General features: G+C 33.4%; 1 long non-coding RNA gene across 1 annotated transcript in view; it reads left to right on the forward strand.

Annotated features, from left to right (window-relative positions):
• The window catches only part of LOC149413817 (uncharacterized), a 344,689-nt gene that overhangs the window by 247,666 nt on the left and 78,999 nt on the right, over nucleotides 1–18,024 (forward strand). The window contains exon 4 of the long non-coding RNA XR_016304183.1: nucleotides 14,016–14,051. This is a non-coding gene — a long non-coding RNA (uncharacterized LOC149413817). The remainder of the gene's footprint in view (nucleotides 1–14,015; nucleotides 14,052–18,024) is intronic.

Genomic DNA, 18,024 nt, shown 5'->3' on the forward strand with positions numbered 1-18,024 from the left:
TTATTAATTATGATTTTTGGATGATAGAAATTGGCTTTACAGCTCTCTAATAGAATAGTCACTAAAGACTACTTTGTAACTATTGTCCTAAATGTAGTTATATATTGTTTGTTTCTGCAATTAAAATTGAAATAAAATAATGAAAATATTAATTATTAAAATATTCTGGTTATTATTTTTTGGTAAATTAATGTTTAAGACAAGATTTTTTATGCATAGCACAAAGGGTGACAATTATTTTTATAAGCAATAATTATTAGCCTGAAACACTCATCCACATTGAAAAATCTCCTGATAAAAGATACATGACGCCAACGGGACTTGAACCCGTGTCCTTTCGATTTCCGGTCGACAGCTCTGACCACTGAGCTATGGCGGCTTATCTCTTATCCACGAAATAATTCAATATATATTAGTGTTTCATTCAACAATTACTGCTTGTTACGTTTTTTCACCTGAAACAACCAACTTTATTTTAGATGAGAAAGGCATTGTACGTGCTAACTCTCTCACTAGATGGCGTCGAGACAATAAAAAAATATATATATATATATATTCTGGCTTGCAGGATTCAAACGTCCTTCAACCTTAGGTTTTCATCCCCTAATTAATATTCTAATAATTTTACAATCATATCAGCACAATACATCAATCTTTAAATATTCTTATATAAATAATTATGTCTGTGATCGGCCTGGCTTTAATGAAAATTAAATTAACAGTTTTATTTCTAGCAAAGAAGAAGCCCTAAGCTATCAAACCGAAGGTTGCGGTTCAAATTCCGACGTGAGCAACTTAATTTTATTTATTTTTTGGAATAACTTAGTGTTATGTGATGAGATTAAATATGACCGTAGGAGATGGGGTCCCATTATTTCAGTGGTAGAGCAGTTCCCTGGGAAGGCAAGGGTCTTGGGTTCGAGTCCTATATGTGACCATATCCTTTTCTGATTTTTATGTTTAAGATTTTCGTTTAGAAATCGCTAATATTGTCTTCAATAATTAAGTATTAATTTTATTTGATGAAATTGTGTTATTTCACAATTTATTAATTTAAAATAGTACATAATATACTTGTGGCATATTTGAGCATGAGAATGAGATTCTGTTCAGGGTACGTGGGTACTACTAACCTTGTTGTCTCCGTCCACGGTGAAGGAAAGCTGGGTTCCACTTATCAAATAAAACAATCAGCTAGTTTCTTTTGAAACAATGATTTGTATATTCCGTTCGTCTGGATGCAACATTTAAAAATCATGTACTTATCACAAAGCAATATTAAACTCACCTCTTTTCAAGACCGACCTTCGCGGACTAAGTAGCTAATAATAAATAGGACGTGCCTACAGCACGTAGCGTGACGACTGGTCCTGCAGAAAGTGGACTGCGAGATCCATTCGGAGAACGACGGGTTCGCTGATGTCCCCTCCAAGGTCATCCGGATACTTGGCCCGGCTCAAGGCCGATCGTATTCTCAAGGAAGAATATATCTTCCATTTAGGTCGATTAATTCGTAGGGTGGCTCCGGCAGCGTTAAGCTACAAGATTATTGAGACAGGATTCTCGCAAGAGAATAGCAATGCTATGGTGTAGCACGTGGAGTGTGTATTAAAAATACTAATCGTCGCCAAACGGCACCACCGCACCGGCGAGATTTGAATGCCATCGATATGAGGCCATAAACTCTCCCGATCAACTCGGTAACTTTAGTTATATTACCGGCACGAGTCAGTCAATCGCAACGCCATTGAATTATTCTCAACTCCGAAATCAACTATTTATGCACTTTGCCCCAAATCGCAATCACAGTTGCTGTCACACTGAGTTTAGATGATATAATTAAGGCGATGCTACACGTCGTGTGACATTTTGAATCAAGCCGCTAACAATAACACCCCTTATGTACCTAGATGGCGATAAGGTTTAAATTCCAGTTCAACACGATCCGTCTTTTTTGATAAATACAAGAAAAAAACATGGCCAAAAAGTGGCTTTTATTTTATTTTGTGGACGTTCAGGCACAAATGTTTAATTTTTAACGATCATTTTATAAAGAACTTAATTTGGCACATTATACAATAAAACCGTAACCGAAAATGCGTTTGTAAGTAGGAGATTTTGAACTTTATAGCAGTTTTTATAGCCATGCTACATATTTTTTTCTAGGCTTATTAAAAGACTAAAAATATTGGATTATCTAGTAGGCCAAGATGTGTTCTACTCGCAGTATTTAATTAAAGCATCTAAAACATTTCTAAGTGATCAAATTTTCAAACCAAAAAATCATGATTTTGCATTACCACGTATGGCATCGCCTTAAGCCATGTGGGTTTTAAACTACTCCATTTTCTAAATGAACGACTATCATCGAGAAACAAGTTCGCCAGCCTGCTTCCCGATGAGAGCGTCCGAATCCGCTTCCGCCGTCGAGAGTGTTGCTCGCCCAAAAATCCCATAGACAACTTAGCGAAAAGGAAAAAATAAATAGGTGCTTGTGTGTTAATCAAGTATTTTTAGTAGCTAGTCAAATAATATACCATTATGTCAAAAATGAATCGGTGTAAATTTGGATGAAAGAAGAATTAAAAAGTAGTAGAAAGTCGCGTGTCGCCACAGCAAATTTCCAGGATACATAGTTGGGGTGGTTTCCCCACCCCTTGGCAGAATGACACCTCGATGATTAATGGACCAAGGTGTCTAGAAACGGTTACATCTCGCCCGGCAGGAAAATGAGGAATATTCCATCAGCATTACGTCATTTTTTTCATTTCCGTCATTGGTGTGGAATCAGTGGCGGGGTGTTGTGGTAGGCACCGATTTTTTAAAAAAAACAAATAAATTTGTATTTTTTCAATTCCATTTTCAAACACTTTCTTGTGTTTTGAAAAACAGTTGCTTCGCAATAACACAACTTTTAGTTCACATTAAGATGCCAATCTCTTGAACATATGTTTTATCAGAGCTATATATTATATTGTAAAGTGATGGTTTCCTTTGGAAATATGCACAAAATAATTGTCTAACTAACTAAATTACAATAGTTTTTGTCATTAGAGTCATTTTTTTAAATCGTTGTAAAGGCATTTTTTTATTAAAATTGTTCCACGTACATCACTAAGATTAAGGTTTCTTCAAAGATAGGTTTCTATCTTTCTATGATAGATCTAAGGTTTCTTCAGATAACCGTATTGTAAAAGTAAGTAGGTACTTTTTATGTAAGTGCAGCTTATTATATTGACTTATTATGTTAATAAGCTACTGGGCTTACTATACATGAACAAATAGCTAATGTTTACTCAGCGCTTCTCTGAGTTATGGAGTAAGGCTATGAGATTGTGAATTCTGGTGTACCTTTCTGAAAACTTGGCGCATTTTTAAGCTGGGAATAATGTCCCTGTGAAGAATTGAAAGGTTTACTTTGGCTTCACTTCATCGTGTCATGTAATCGTCGGGCGTCCACAACTTCTATTGCCATTCACTTCCACGTCATACTTTTTCCCTACACAAGGATACCTTTCTCCCTACCTTTTTTGTTCATACTCCCACATACATACTCCCACAAACAATGATTTGATTAATTTGATCGTGTCATGTCTTACTAGGGCGTCCCCGACTATTTGTACCATCCACTTTTGTATACCATATTGTTACCGTTAGAAAAATACAATATATCGACTTTAATTTGACTAGCTATCTCATTCCAATGCAGAGATAATGCGTTAAGTCATTCTCTAGTGACCCCAACTTCTACCATTTTCATACCATTGCACAAACACTCCTTACACTAATGAGATTATAAAATTATATTAAAAATTCTAAAATTCAAAACAGTTCAGTACTCTATAGGGCATGGGCGTAATATGGACATGGTCTATTATTTTCATAGGATATTATTACAAAACTCTTTTATAAAAGGTTCCCTTCGGTTAAGACGTAATAATTTAAACTAAAAATAATATGATATTAAACTTATCGCCCTACTTCTCTGTCCCATTTCACCTGCACAGCTCGCAAGGCGGCAGGCGATCCATTTCCCTTCACTTCCTTGGGAAGAAAAGCGGGCAATAAGAGCTGGAATAAGTCCTAGTGAAATGTCCTCTTGGCCCGTTATGCGCTCCTGGTAGAACTAGGCGAGTCAGGATGAATATTAAATATAAATTATAGGGATACAATCAAATAGAATATCTCCTATTTATCAAAAATATTTTAGAAAGTGGAAAAATATTTTTTAAACCGTGACAAATGATTGTGGTTTTTGATGCCACTTGTTTTCAAATTCCATTAATGAGATAAACGCTAATACGACATCCTCTATGGCTAGTGAAATTTATACACTATAAACAAATGTTTTATGGCAAACCACAAAGTAAATGCTTTTCACGAATACGTAATGTGATTCGCAATAGAATTATGATGTTAAGGGTTTGTTTTCAATTGCAGTGCCAAAACAGCGTAAACCGGTGATATGTTTTGGATTTTCACGGCCGAAAGTAATACGTTGGTTTATTTTTGGGGTACTATGCCGTGTTGCGCTAGCGTCTTCTGTAGCCAACTTTTCGGATAACAGTTTTTTTTATGTAATGGACACTAATGCTGTCTGAAAAGTTGGCTAGGGAGATAGCGCAACACGGCATAGTACCCCATAAAAAAACCACTATAAAATGTAGACCTTTATATATTTTGCAAGTTGTTTATAGTGTTGAGTTATTTCTATTATTATTTGTTTGATTAACTGTTATTTAAAAGAGCGGTAAAGATAATTTGTTTTTAGTATAGTGTTCACCGGTGAAGCAAACATAGTTGACAGGTTAAATGGACTAAAATATTTCCTTAAAATAGGTATATTAAAACACGTATTTTTCCAAATAATCAATCATCAGTTCAAGTCCAAAATAAATCTTTTTTGTGGATACAAAAAGAAAAAATGGATAATGCAAAATGAAGTATTTTGTGAATTTGCTCTGAAAATAAATTCACCTTTTACCTTCCTGCATCTTTTCATACGTACTCTTTTATAATTTTGATTCGTGAAATAATCCGACTTGAATACTTAATAAATTAGGTACTAAATTAAAAGTGTGCCGCCAGTATATTTTCAATTTAAAACTCGCTTCAAATAACACCAAATTTACCTGTTATGTTGATTAAAAAACTTAAATGACAACATTTATGTTTTAAAGAAATAATATAGCGTATTACTTTGTTCGTTAGTTAATTACTTTTTCTTGCTACGAGAACTTGTGTTTCCTTAACACTCCCGTTTTGAAGGGGGTAATCCGGTACCCCGATCAAAAGTTTTGTGCGATGATTAAATTTAAAATTTAGTTAATCCTAGAAAAACTATTAGGTAACTAATCTGAATATAAAAAAAATACTATCCCCCGCCTATACCTTTTCCACTGATGCGTGACTTCACCATTCATATACACCCATTTAAGAAAAATCCTCACCGCAAACAAGCCGTGAGCGCGGTCATAAAAAGTGAATTTTACTGAAAAGACCTGCAACAATTTATACATATTTTTTTTTTTAAAGAAAGAAAACATTTCCGGGTTACGAATAACTTGACAATATTTGAAAATCTCTTACTACCACCACAGTAAGCTAAAAGTGGAGGAATTGAACACACTACGCCTGGGTGGGACCCAAACGCGATGTCAACTCGGCCACCCACCGGTCACTCGGCCACCGACCGGTCGCATATTGATATATATAGAATACTGTATGTTGAATCACGCTGTATATTATATTCTGTATATTGAGTCACGCTCGTTTTCGTTTTAATTACAATTACAATTTTATATTATTTAATCAGCTGTTAGCCAAAGATAGGCGATGTCAATTTGAATATTAAGAGTCACGGTCGCTTCACGATTTTATGAGGGGTGAACTTGTGACCCCCTTGGTATTTTTACCTTCAGGTTCGTAAAGGTTAAGTAAAAAAAATAAAATTAAGTCCTCTTCACGTTCGTGGAAATTTACGTAATTGGCAATCTTCAGCGTAGTCTTGAGTCTTGACTTGTACGTATGGCGGAGAAACTCGCGAGTGAATACGAGTTGGCGGAACAGGTGGAAAAAACAGAGCGAAAAAGATATCGCTAATGTGCACAAAGACAATGTGCTCGAGTCAGATAGGAAAAGACGTTTTGAAAGATTGGAGCAAAGTGACTGGAAACGTTTCAAAAAGTACGCAAACAAAGTGAATGACAAATATGAGTGCTTTTAAAAATAATGAGGGACAAATAAAAATGCGATATTGCATTTAGAACTTTTGTATGGCATAAATGTAAAAGTCATTTTAATGCAAATTTATTATTTTTTTCAAATAAGACTTTTTCTTTTTGTAGACAGTGCGTGTGAATTTTGACGGCCTCCGTGGTCGAGAGGTAATGCTCTCGACTCGCAAGCCCGAGGTCGCGGGTTCAAATCACGGCGTGCGCAAATTAATTTTAATAGATTAATCCAGTTAATTCCAGAGTGGAATATGCAATATGCTCTAAGTATCGCCCTGATGTAAGACCACCATTGAAACTTTGCTTGAAACGGCTTTGGCCTTGTTTGGTGACCAGATTTGAATAGCCAGGTATTTCCCCACTTTCCAAAAGCTTTCATTTATACAATATATTTGTTTGGGTTCAACATAGGAGTAAAAAATTAGACTAATAACATTACAATGGCGTCTATGCTTATAGAAGAGCTCGTTTGGGTGGTACGTAACGACTTATATTCTCCTGATCTTCTGATTTTAAAAACATTTCCCCCTATTTATATCCCGTCTATATTGCTTAAGGCGATGCACTATGTCGTGTAATATTTTAAATTGAGCCGCTATCAATAATAACCCTTACGTAGATGGAGATAAGGTTTAAATTCCCGCTTAACACCATCCACCTGTTTTGATTTATGCAAGAAAAAAAACATGGCAAAAAAGTGCCTTTTATTTTATTTTGTGGATGTTCAGGCATAAATATTTTTTTTTTTCGATCATTTTATAAATAACTTAATATGCCACATTATACAATAAAATCATAACCGAAAATGGGTTCGTAAATATGAGATTTTGAACTTTAAAGCAGTTTTCATAGGCCTTTACATTTTTTTTCTGGTCTTATAAAAAGACTTATCTAAGACATACTCGATTATTTCAAAGGCCAATATGTATTCTACTCGCAGGATTTAATTAAAGCATCTGAAACATTTTTAGGCGACCAAATTTTCAAACCAAAAACACATGATTTTGCATTACTACGTATGGTATCGCCTTAATTGAAATACATCAAACGCATGTACAACATTTGTACTTGGTTGACCGCTGGTCGTTTCTACGATTAAACGTAATGATTTTGTGCAACAGTTATCAAGAAATAAAAAATGGTTATTTGTTATGCAGAAATTCAATACAGAAGAATAGTGTAATGCTTAGTTTAGTTATTAATATTATAGTATGTTACTACAGCCTTCTTGTAACTATATTCCGTGCTGTTTAAGACATCTACTATTTCTGCTAAATTATTGTCAACTGCATGTGATCTAGGTACAAGTAAATTACTCAGTTCTGATATTGTTGTGCAACATCGCAGCTGTGGAACGATACGCCGACGTCTGTGTTTTCTCCCTCCTGGTTTCTACAAGACAAGGTTTAATATTTCCTTTCCTCAAAAACACCCCCCCCACACAGCATCCCCAAAGTTGTGGCCTTCTAGGTGGAATTAATATAAAAGCTTCTATAATTCCATTATGTTAAGAGTTTACAGAATGTAAAAACATATTATTTCCAGCAAATGTATTATATTTGAACCAGTCAACTGTACACATGCCTCGTACTTAACCTAAGTTTTTATCTTGACTTATTTGGAAGCTTAACTTATTGTCTTTTCATACTTAATATTATTTTCTTTCCCGGAATGATTTTGTTACCCGCAGGGAATGTATTTTTTTCAAATATATTTTTACTACATTATTATAAAATTTTCAAATGAATCCGTAAAAAAAATTCCACAAAAATTGCTTTTCATTTCATTTATAAGAAGTATACTGTATACAGGGCCGGTTCTGAAGCAAACAGCGCCTGGCGCGAGTAAAATTTTGGCGTCCCTTGTCAAAACCAGGAGACGTCTAGATTAAAAAATCAGTTTCCTCGTACAGCAGTTGGTAAAGTGGTAGGTCCCCTCAAATGTAATCAATAATATTTAGATTATTTGTATTTTTGTGTGGCGCCGGTTTTATGAAAAACAATCTCAAACGCATTGTTGTATTTATTTGCGAAAACAGTATAAATTAGTACATTGCAATATCGGTAATTAAAAATTACAAAAAAGTGAATAAAAAATACATTTACAAGTGGACAAAAAAAAGCTTCAAATGTAGGTTTACAATCTTAAGTCATGAATAATAATATTTCACGTTTAAATACGTTGTAGGACAGGTGTGGCGAACCTAGGGCACGCGTGCCCGAGGTGGCACGTTTGATCATTTGGATGGCACACTAACGATTTCCAAGTAAATTTTTTTTTTAAATTTTTAATTTTAAAAAATATTTTTTTTTTGATTTGACCAGTTGTTTCAAAAATATCTGAACAAAGGTTCATATTCTTCTTTTCTTTTCAAATTTAACAGTCATTCTGTTGATTTTTTTCAAACCAGAATTATTGGGTTGTTTCAACTCAAATTTAACTTACGTTACATTTGAAAATTTCATTCAATGTTCCCGCCGAAACTGACAATTTTTCCAGAGAAATCGATAGGAATATTTTTTTTACGCTTGCAATATGATTGGTTTATTTATGCTTGCAACACTCACAAGTTGTTTATGGAGTTCGCTGCCTGTCAAATTTTACCGGTTTTTATTTTTCGCCGTGCGCACTGTTTTCTACAAAGCTCTATAATCTCTAATTTTTAAGCTTATGAATAAAATTTAAAAAAAAAACATTTTTATTTTATCTATTTGGTTAATTTTTTTACCGCTTGGGCACGCCACACAATCTAGAAATAATGTTTGAGGATTTTTGGCACGCGGACCCAAAAAGGTTCGCCACACCTGTTGTAGGACATGTGAAAAATATTCACATTTCATGCAAGGTAGTTAATTAACCTAGTGATTCTTCCCAAGGGCATCACCATTGGTAAGTTGGTTCTGCACCTAGGAAGAATCAAAAGCCTGTGTTGGCGGCCTGTGGCTCAGCCATAATGTCAGATATTGAGAATAAACCGTTTAGAAGCTTATACGCCATCAGGAGTAATGCAATATCCCTTCTGGAACTAAGGCTGAATACACTTAGCATTCCTGAGATAAATGCTGTTGGAAACAGCCATGGGTAATAACCAAAGATATTAGAAGAACGAGATGTGCTATGCGCAGTTCGTACTGAGTGGAATTGTTTTGCCGAGTGTCGCCGGTTTTGTTCACCAATACTACTGCACACCTTCGCTTGCGCTAAGGTATCCGCACTAATACATAGAACAGATTTCTGTGCGTACACGTCCCGATGCCGTTCAAAGTACCCTAATTAGGTAGTACTCCGGCTACGGTCCGGCGGCCAACATAGCATATCTCGTTCTTCTAATATCTTTGGTAATAACCAAACTCTCTCATGAAGAGGTATCGTAAAAAATTCTTTTGTATCTTCTCGACCATTAGTACATAGACAGTGTCCTCTGGCCCCCATACCTGAGATCCTACCTGAGAAAGTAAAACAGCCTTATAACTGCAAGGTTACTCAAGACTTTTGAATTGTGTATGACAAAACCCAACATCTTAGTGGCTGATTTACAGATCTTTTCAATATGAGCATGAAATTTTAAGAGAATGTCTTACACAATTCCCAAGTCCTTGAAAGTAGTCACCAAGTGTTTCAGTGACGTATCAATTTATAATTAAAATATATGGTCTTGTGTATCCTTGTAAAGCATAACTGAAAATTTTTAAAAAAGAAAAGTTGAACCCGAGTTTGTTATCAATACTCCAGTCAATATTTTAGAACTGTTAGGTATTGTCGGCGCCTTGAGCCCGGAGTGAACTGCTTCAATTTCGCCCGCATAGGGTCAGCCCTGCCTGTATACCTATATTGACTAGTCGCTATGAAAACACTTTTTATACAATACCATGATCTGATATATTAACTTTTTATGGTTTGTTCATAAATACTCAACGACATTATTTTGATTCCAGATAAACAATCTAAAATTGTTTTTTCGAGATTCATGGACTTGATTCGAACGCGTAATGGATACATGAAATACATCTGGAATTGAATCCGCGATAGCGGTTATCTCAGTGTTTGTATCGGAACCCCCTTTTAGGCATTATTTGTTACGGAACCACGTTTTTAATATAACTCAGAAATCAATTGAATTCTCGTAGCATGCCTTGAGCGATCTCTACAGGATGTTCAAATTAGTTACATGGTAAAATTACACAGGGAAAAATTACACTACCAACACTTTGAACAAATTACAGGAGGAAGAAATTCGCGATAGAAGAAAGTTCACGATTTCAAAAATTAAACTTCTAATACTTTGAACAAATTACACGTGAAAAAAATTCTCGATGGAAGAAATTTCACGATTTCAAAAATAACAATTTCATTTTTCACAAAAACGGCGCTATACAAGTTATCCAATTGTTATTATTATTACACATAAGTTCAAAATTTTGGTAAATTTACGTTAATACTTTCATCCCGACACTCCAAAAAATCATACGTAACGTAAAAAAATACTTTCTTTGTACCATAATATCAGTATCGCCCTGGTGTAAGACCAGTTGGCTTTAGTCGTGTTGGTGACCAGATCTGAATAGTCAGCTGCTTTTTAACCCTCCTTTCCCCATCTCTTTCCTCTCCCATTGCCTTCAGCCTTACGACATATCCCAATCGGGGATGACATTGTCTCAGTGGCTCCGGATGGTTGAGAGCAGTTAGGACTCTTGTACGGTATTCACATTTTGATAATGGCATTGAACGGCGAAATAGCTGTCACAATAAAATATCTATAATATATTAAAATTAGTGATTTTAATAATAACATATTAACATTTAAAAAAATCCAAAAATAGTTAGGCTTAATAAATACGACGCCTTTAAAAGTTGTGAGGTTGAAAATTGTTTACTTTATTTTTGCACACCATCTACAAGGGTTGATATATTTTGTATAGGCTGGTTAATTTCACGTTGAACAGAGGCAATCGAGCCGAATAGAGTTCATGCATGATTCCACATAGATTGTTAGCAGACATACAGAAAGCCACTCTGAAAGGCTTTTCTCGTATCAAACGAAGATCTATTTAATATTTACGATATTTAGTAGAAATAATATTCTCTCATTACACGGAGCTTTGTGCGGAAACCAAATTGAATAGGCCTCATAAGATGTCATTAAGATTTCATTCATGGAACCTAAGATACTATATTTAAGGTCGTGTGTGCCCGGGTAATTAATGTTTCAAATTCTCAATTAAAACACTCCATTACGTGAGAGCACCATGCATTGTGTTTTTAAATATACACTTTGACCTCAGATGTTAGAATTAAAGAGGCGAGAAGAATGAGAGATCAGTACTGCTCATGCACGGAGAAAATTTACTGACATCAAATAGTGTCAATTTATTAAGAATCTGATCAAAATATTCATTTTTAAATGGGACTGGAGGCCTATAACGAATGAATGAAAAATTTCATAAAAAACTATCAGTAAAGCACGAATATGTTATGAGGAAGTCGGAACACGTGTTCTTAAGAATAACAATATTTTCGCATCTCGTCCATTATATTTATTTAGACAAGGTCACCAGCATAAACGTATCTTCAGATATATTCTGAATGAAAGGAAATGGTCATGCAGTCACATTTTAACAGTATCTTACATGGATACGGTCAATATGATTTTGACAGACTCCTTCATCAATGGTCATATAGCGATATTTGGGAGCACGGTCAGAATAAAAAACATACTAACATACCTCTTCAAACACAAAACTACTTTTGACAATATCCAAACTGCTCGTGATACTAGAACCAAAGGACATAATTTCTTACAAATCCCTTTCGCTAAAACAACTTTTGGCCAGAGAAATTTTAGATATTTTGCAACAAAGCTATATAATGCTCTCCCACTAGCCATTAGACTGAACGAATTTTTTTTGAAATATAAAACAGACATCAAGTCTTGGATCATTAGCCAAGACAGATCCAAAATCAAAAATTTTATAAAAATCCCTTCATAAGTATGTACTCCAACTAGATGCTGATTAACAAATTTATCATTTATTATTATTATTTATTATTTTTTATCATTTTCACATTGTCATTTAATGTAATGAAATATTTTATGCATCAAAAAATATGTGAACATTAATTTATGTATCAAATACGTCTGTCTCGACACAGGTTTATCCTAGTGAGACAGACATCGAAAAAAAAACTTGTAAAAAAACTTTATATAATTAAAAAAATATGATTCTGACAGTCGGTAGACAAAAGGCGCTACTCTAAGCGGGGCCTCCAAGGTATCGCATAAGTTATCAGTATGCACAATTTTTTTGAAAATGTCGTTCATTATGCAAAATTACTGGGTTATTAATGAGTGGGGGAGAATTGAATAACCTCTCAGAACTTAAAGAAATCGTAAACACGATTATTCATACTTTATTTTATTATTTTTATTTAACAGCAATATATAGTAAAGTAAAAAGATACAATATTAAGTAAAATAAAAATCATTAAATTAAATGAATTATTCATCCAAGACGCGATCAATAGATTCCGTTCCAGCATCGAGAAACAAATATTGTTACGAATTACTAATTGATATTTTTAAACTTGCGGACTGCCAATAAAGTTTTCATCTTGGTCCTTTTTAAATGAATAGTTTATTATGTTTTTTATAATCAAATTTCAACACACACCCTGCATGTTTAATACATTATATTAAAATGAATTAGCTTAGTTGGTACCGGTCGGTGGCTGAGGTGGCATCACGTTTAAGTAGGCGTATTGTGTTCAATTTCTCGGCTGGCTAAGTCTTCCATCACAAAACAAGCAAACTCTTCCGCTTACAGCGGTGGTAATAGAAGGTTTACACATATTGTCAGGTTACGAATAACCCGAAAACATTTGTCTCACGTGCAATTTTTGTGTTATTTGTAAAATAATTAACCTCATATTTATTATTATTTTGTAAAATAATTAACCTCAACATAGGCTTGTCCTAGTAAGGTTAAACATTAAAGAATGATACAATGTAAAGAAACAATAAACAAATAATAAAACATTTATTTAGACCGTATGTGAATGTATGTGCTTGTTTGCAATGTTGCGAAAGTTTATCCATTTATTTGTAGGAAAACATTATTTTGTTTTCATGTCATTATTATTATTTCCCTCATACCACCTGTTTATTATATTTAAAAAAAAATATTAAATCTCTTTAGTACGCCAAATAAATAATGAAAAACTAAGCCTTCCTCACACAAAATAATTTGGGATCACCTGAAAAATCAAAGCTACATAAACATACAAACAAAAATGCCGCATACAAAATAACAAGCGCAAATTTATTTGGAAAGAAAACAGTGGCGCATTATTATTTCGCGTATTTTATTTTAAATGTGTATCAGAGCCAATTACCAAGCAGAGAAAATACACACGAATATAACTAAATTAAAGCTAATATTGGCGTAGCACGAAAATACACACTGTTCTGTTGGAAGCTTAGAAAGGTTCACTTTGAGGGTATAATGTACAATATACACGTGTGTATTCAGTACTTTAAGCGTTCAAGCCATTTAACAGGGACTTATTTATTTGAGAAAGTATATTATTTATATTCTTATTTTTAATCATTAAAAAGGTTGTTATATTGAATTATTATTGCTTGCTAGTTTTTATGTTAAGGATTTTATATTCATCGATAGCAAAATTAGACATAGTGGTGGTGCCTGATTTTTTGTGAATATATTATGTTATACTGGTATGTTTATTTGATCCTTTTACTGACAAATATATTTTTTTAATTTTCAGATTTTCCAGTATCCGTTGAATTACGCTGAATTATCGGTGAGTAATATTTACATCATAATATTTTTATTTTATTAGCTATTCCTAAACAAAAATTCGAACGGTAAAATCAGAAAAAGATACTTATTGTCTTCAATAATTAAATATAAAAGTTTGAGGTTTTACTCATTAAGTTATTCCAAAAATAAAATATTCATCCTAGACTTGCAGAAAAAGTCACTAGATGTCGCACATTAAAATTAAAATAAGATATATTTATCTAAGACACAGCCTAGATTGCATTTAGTTCGAGTTGAATCTTGCGATCATATGTGTATAAAGGTAACAGCCAATAAAAATATGCGGTGAGAAAATGAAGACAATGTTGGTAGTTCGTATTCGAAGTATGATACGGTTCCATGATAACTCAACACAGTGACAATTCAACACACCTTTTAAAAGTGATTTAAAGTCATTAGAAACGATGAAAAAAAATAATCCTAACCTAACCTACATAACCCAGTTAATTTTTTTTTCATTACTTTCCATGACTTTATATAACTCTTAAAAGATGTGATGAATTATCATTTTAATGATTTATCCGGTTACCGATTTTTTATGAGGTTAAGAAAATTTGCTATGTCTATACTACCATTTCAAATTTTAACATTACTTTTACAATTGCAATAGAACAGATAAATAATAATTTTGGATGAAATTGTGTTGCGTTGCATCATGATATTCAACTTCTGGCGTCACTGTCAATTTGTTTTTAGCATGTTGGAAATCCAACACTTAAAAATAAAAATAATAATAACATGGCATTGATACAGCGCAGCTTAGTATCACTTCACTTTAAGTGCGCTTAACTATAACAAGCTTAAAAATGTTAATTTGGTATTAGTGGTCATGTTCTTAAAGTAATATAAGTAAAACTGTTAGCTAATGTCATGCAATCTTTTTAAGAATTTAAAGTCAATTATTCTTCACGTCAACTTCTAAAGCTTGATGTGACGCGTCAATGACAACACAAGGAGCACATTTTAGAAACACGTAAAGAAATAGATTGTACATCAAAGCAAATTGAAGAATTCATGCTTTCGATAATCGTAAAATAATTATATCTGACAACCCCAGAACTGCATACCATCCCCTCCTTGGGGGCATGCTAAAGTATTTATAAGGACTTTACCGAACCCTATATCCAATCTCCTTTACTATGCCGAGCTTTCTGCCAGGCTATCGTGCGAGGCTTTCACCTCCAGGGTGGCCTCTTCCGCGGCAAATGTATACACACCCCTATTCCTGTACAACCCCATACACCCCTATACTATACACTAACTCTAGCGGCGGCACGACTAGGGGTGAATCTTGAGAGACACAAAGAGTGGTAACAGATACTAATTGCCGATGGAAAAGAAAGACAATATTTTCTTTTTTGAAAATTTCACATTTTCTACTGCCAGTGAGACTATTGTTTCAAGAGTTTTGTGTATCTGAAAGAAGTGGTAATGAGAAAGAGTTGGGTAAGATGAAGGGTGGGAAGTATATCTGGCTACTAAGATATAGTCTCACATGGTCTTCACAACACAGTTAAAGCTATTTAGGGCAGATTTTCCAATCTGAATTTTAGTCTCTCACCGGGGAGATTCTAACAGTATTTACCACTCTGATATTATGATGATTAACTCCAATATGAAGCAGAAAACGTTACTTGCTGATGCAGAAATCACTCTCAAGCAGTGAGCTCTGGTGTCATGACATTTTTTATTCGATATTTCAAAGTTAACGAAAATTCAGCGCGCAACGTCATTTTCTTTTAATCTAGATTTGAATAATAAATAAGGTTAAAAATAAAATCAACACATTACGTTTTTTACACATAATTCAGTTTTTACGAGAAATTCGAGCGAGGCTAGTATCGAGAGTTCAACAGTTTTATGAACCGAGTGCGCCTTGAATCTGCAATATCTACAACTTTTATGCTACGTGGATTGCAGATCCGTATTTGTTAGGAGCAATAAATTTTCATTCCATAATCTGATAGTATTATTGTCCCAGCGTCTGGACGATGTAGGTCCTCTGGTTGGTCAAATTAAAATTGTCTGTTTCGGGTAAATTCAGCTAACTTGAAAATTAAGACACGATTTCATACTAAAATAGGATCGCCTCATAATAATACGAGATTTCTTCAAAAGCATCGTTTCTGCTCATATAATTTTTGGATAATATCGAAGAAAATATGTTTTAGAAAGTTCATAATCCATTGGATTAATTACATTACAGTGAAAATTATCCACAGTTACGTGATTATGTTTGACGTTTATAAAAAATCACGCGTTCCTTCAATTGCCGATACGCACGGCTATAGATTAGATGGCCGACAGAGCGCACCTCTGGCGGTATAAAAACCAACCAAATGAATGGCGCGAATATTTAAATATGCAGCTCACAATATTTGACTACTTACTATTAACAAGCGTTTAATAAAAAGATTTCTTCTGAAAGCTTATCACTTTGTAATGGAATTTTTCATTATTATTTATATATTTTTTGTTAATTAATTATATCTGATTTTATATTGACATGTTTTCTAATTTCTAAAATTTCAAAATTATTTATTTGCGATGCTTTATATCCTGAGTGGAGTATTTTAAGACCTGAATTTTTTATCGAAAGTGTGATCATTATTCAAACTCAGATTCTATATTTCCATTTAGAGCCCTGCGATATTCTTTAGTTCTGACTTCAAAGTTTCTTTTGGTTCTACCTTTGTAAAAGAAATTACAATCATCCCAATTGAGTTTTTAAATTCTTGATTTTTTTGTTTGAATTTTGCTATCTTTATTATTAAGAATATATTTTTTGATTGTTATTAGTGTAAAACGCCAGTTGAATAGTACCAGGATTGTTTTTATATATAATTTTAGAAGTATCGTTATCCACAAACAGAATTCTACGCCATTGTTTATTTCTATCTTTAGAAAGACCGTTTGAAGAGAATATGTTTAATTTTTTTATTTAGTATTTCAACTATCAATTTATTAGAATAACCGTTATTAAAAGCTATTTGTCTTATAAATATATTGTTTTATGGTTATATGCTATTTGTTTTTTTCAGGTCTTAAAATACTTCACTATAAATAGTTTTGAAATTTTAGAAATGAGGAAACATGTTAATATAAAAGCAGATATAATTAACAAGAATTTTTTTATAAACTTTCTTTTAAATATTTTCCCACTCAACTGGTCTTTCCCGTCTAACGATATTGTAATTCCTAATTATTATAAACCCAGCCTACTCTTCCCCCTCCCCCCTCCTTCCACTTATTCTTTCACAATTGCAATGTATATTTAATTTTTGACTTCGCTGTATACACAATAAAATGTAAACATTATATTTATTTATTTATTGGACAATTTGCATAGCGCCGCTTTTGTGAGATATCACCTCAGGGGTGCTATATTGTAATAATCTACCTTTATATATAGATTTTTACTCTCCTGATGATGTTGTATATATAATCTAACTTTAAACTTTATTAGATACAGTAACAGTTGTAGGTAAAGAATTACCACCAGTTGGAGTAAAATGAACACCTTTTAATTAAACCGACTGCTAATCTCATCGCACAATTAGCCTCCTTTTATTCATAAACACGGGTACAATTAATCAATATGTAATAAACTATTATTTAAGTCAACTTTGTTAACTATCTTTAATTGTAACAAACTAAACGATATTGATTCAATTTATAGACATTGACGGTTGTAACACATATTTAAGCACTGCAAGTCTCCTATGAGCTAATTATATTAGGTATCTAAGATAACATATAATATCAGTTGTAGACATGTAGTCAATAATAGTGTTTCATTTGAAATAATCCATCACAAATACGTAAAATTTCATTTATTCAAACAACTGTCATTCTTATTATGCGTAAATTTAGCATGTTATTATTAATTAACTCCTTCCTGTTCCGTGTTTTAACAATATATATACTCACCCTCTCTCTGTGAATGTCCTAAT

This window comes from Hesperophylax consimilis, chromosome 21 (genome assembly GCF_061612785.1).
Source record: "Hesperophylax consimilis isolate HC1 chromosome 21, BYU_Hcon_1.0, whole genome shotgun sequence".
Lineage (NCBI taxonomy): Eukaryota > Metazoa > Arthropoda > Insecta > Trichoptera > Limnephilidae > Hesperophylax > Hesperophylax consimilis.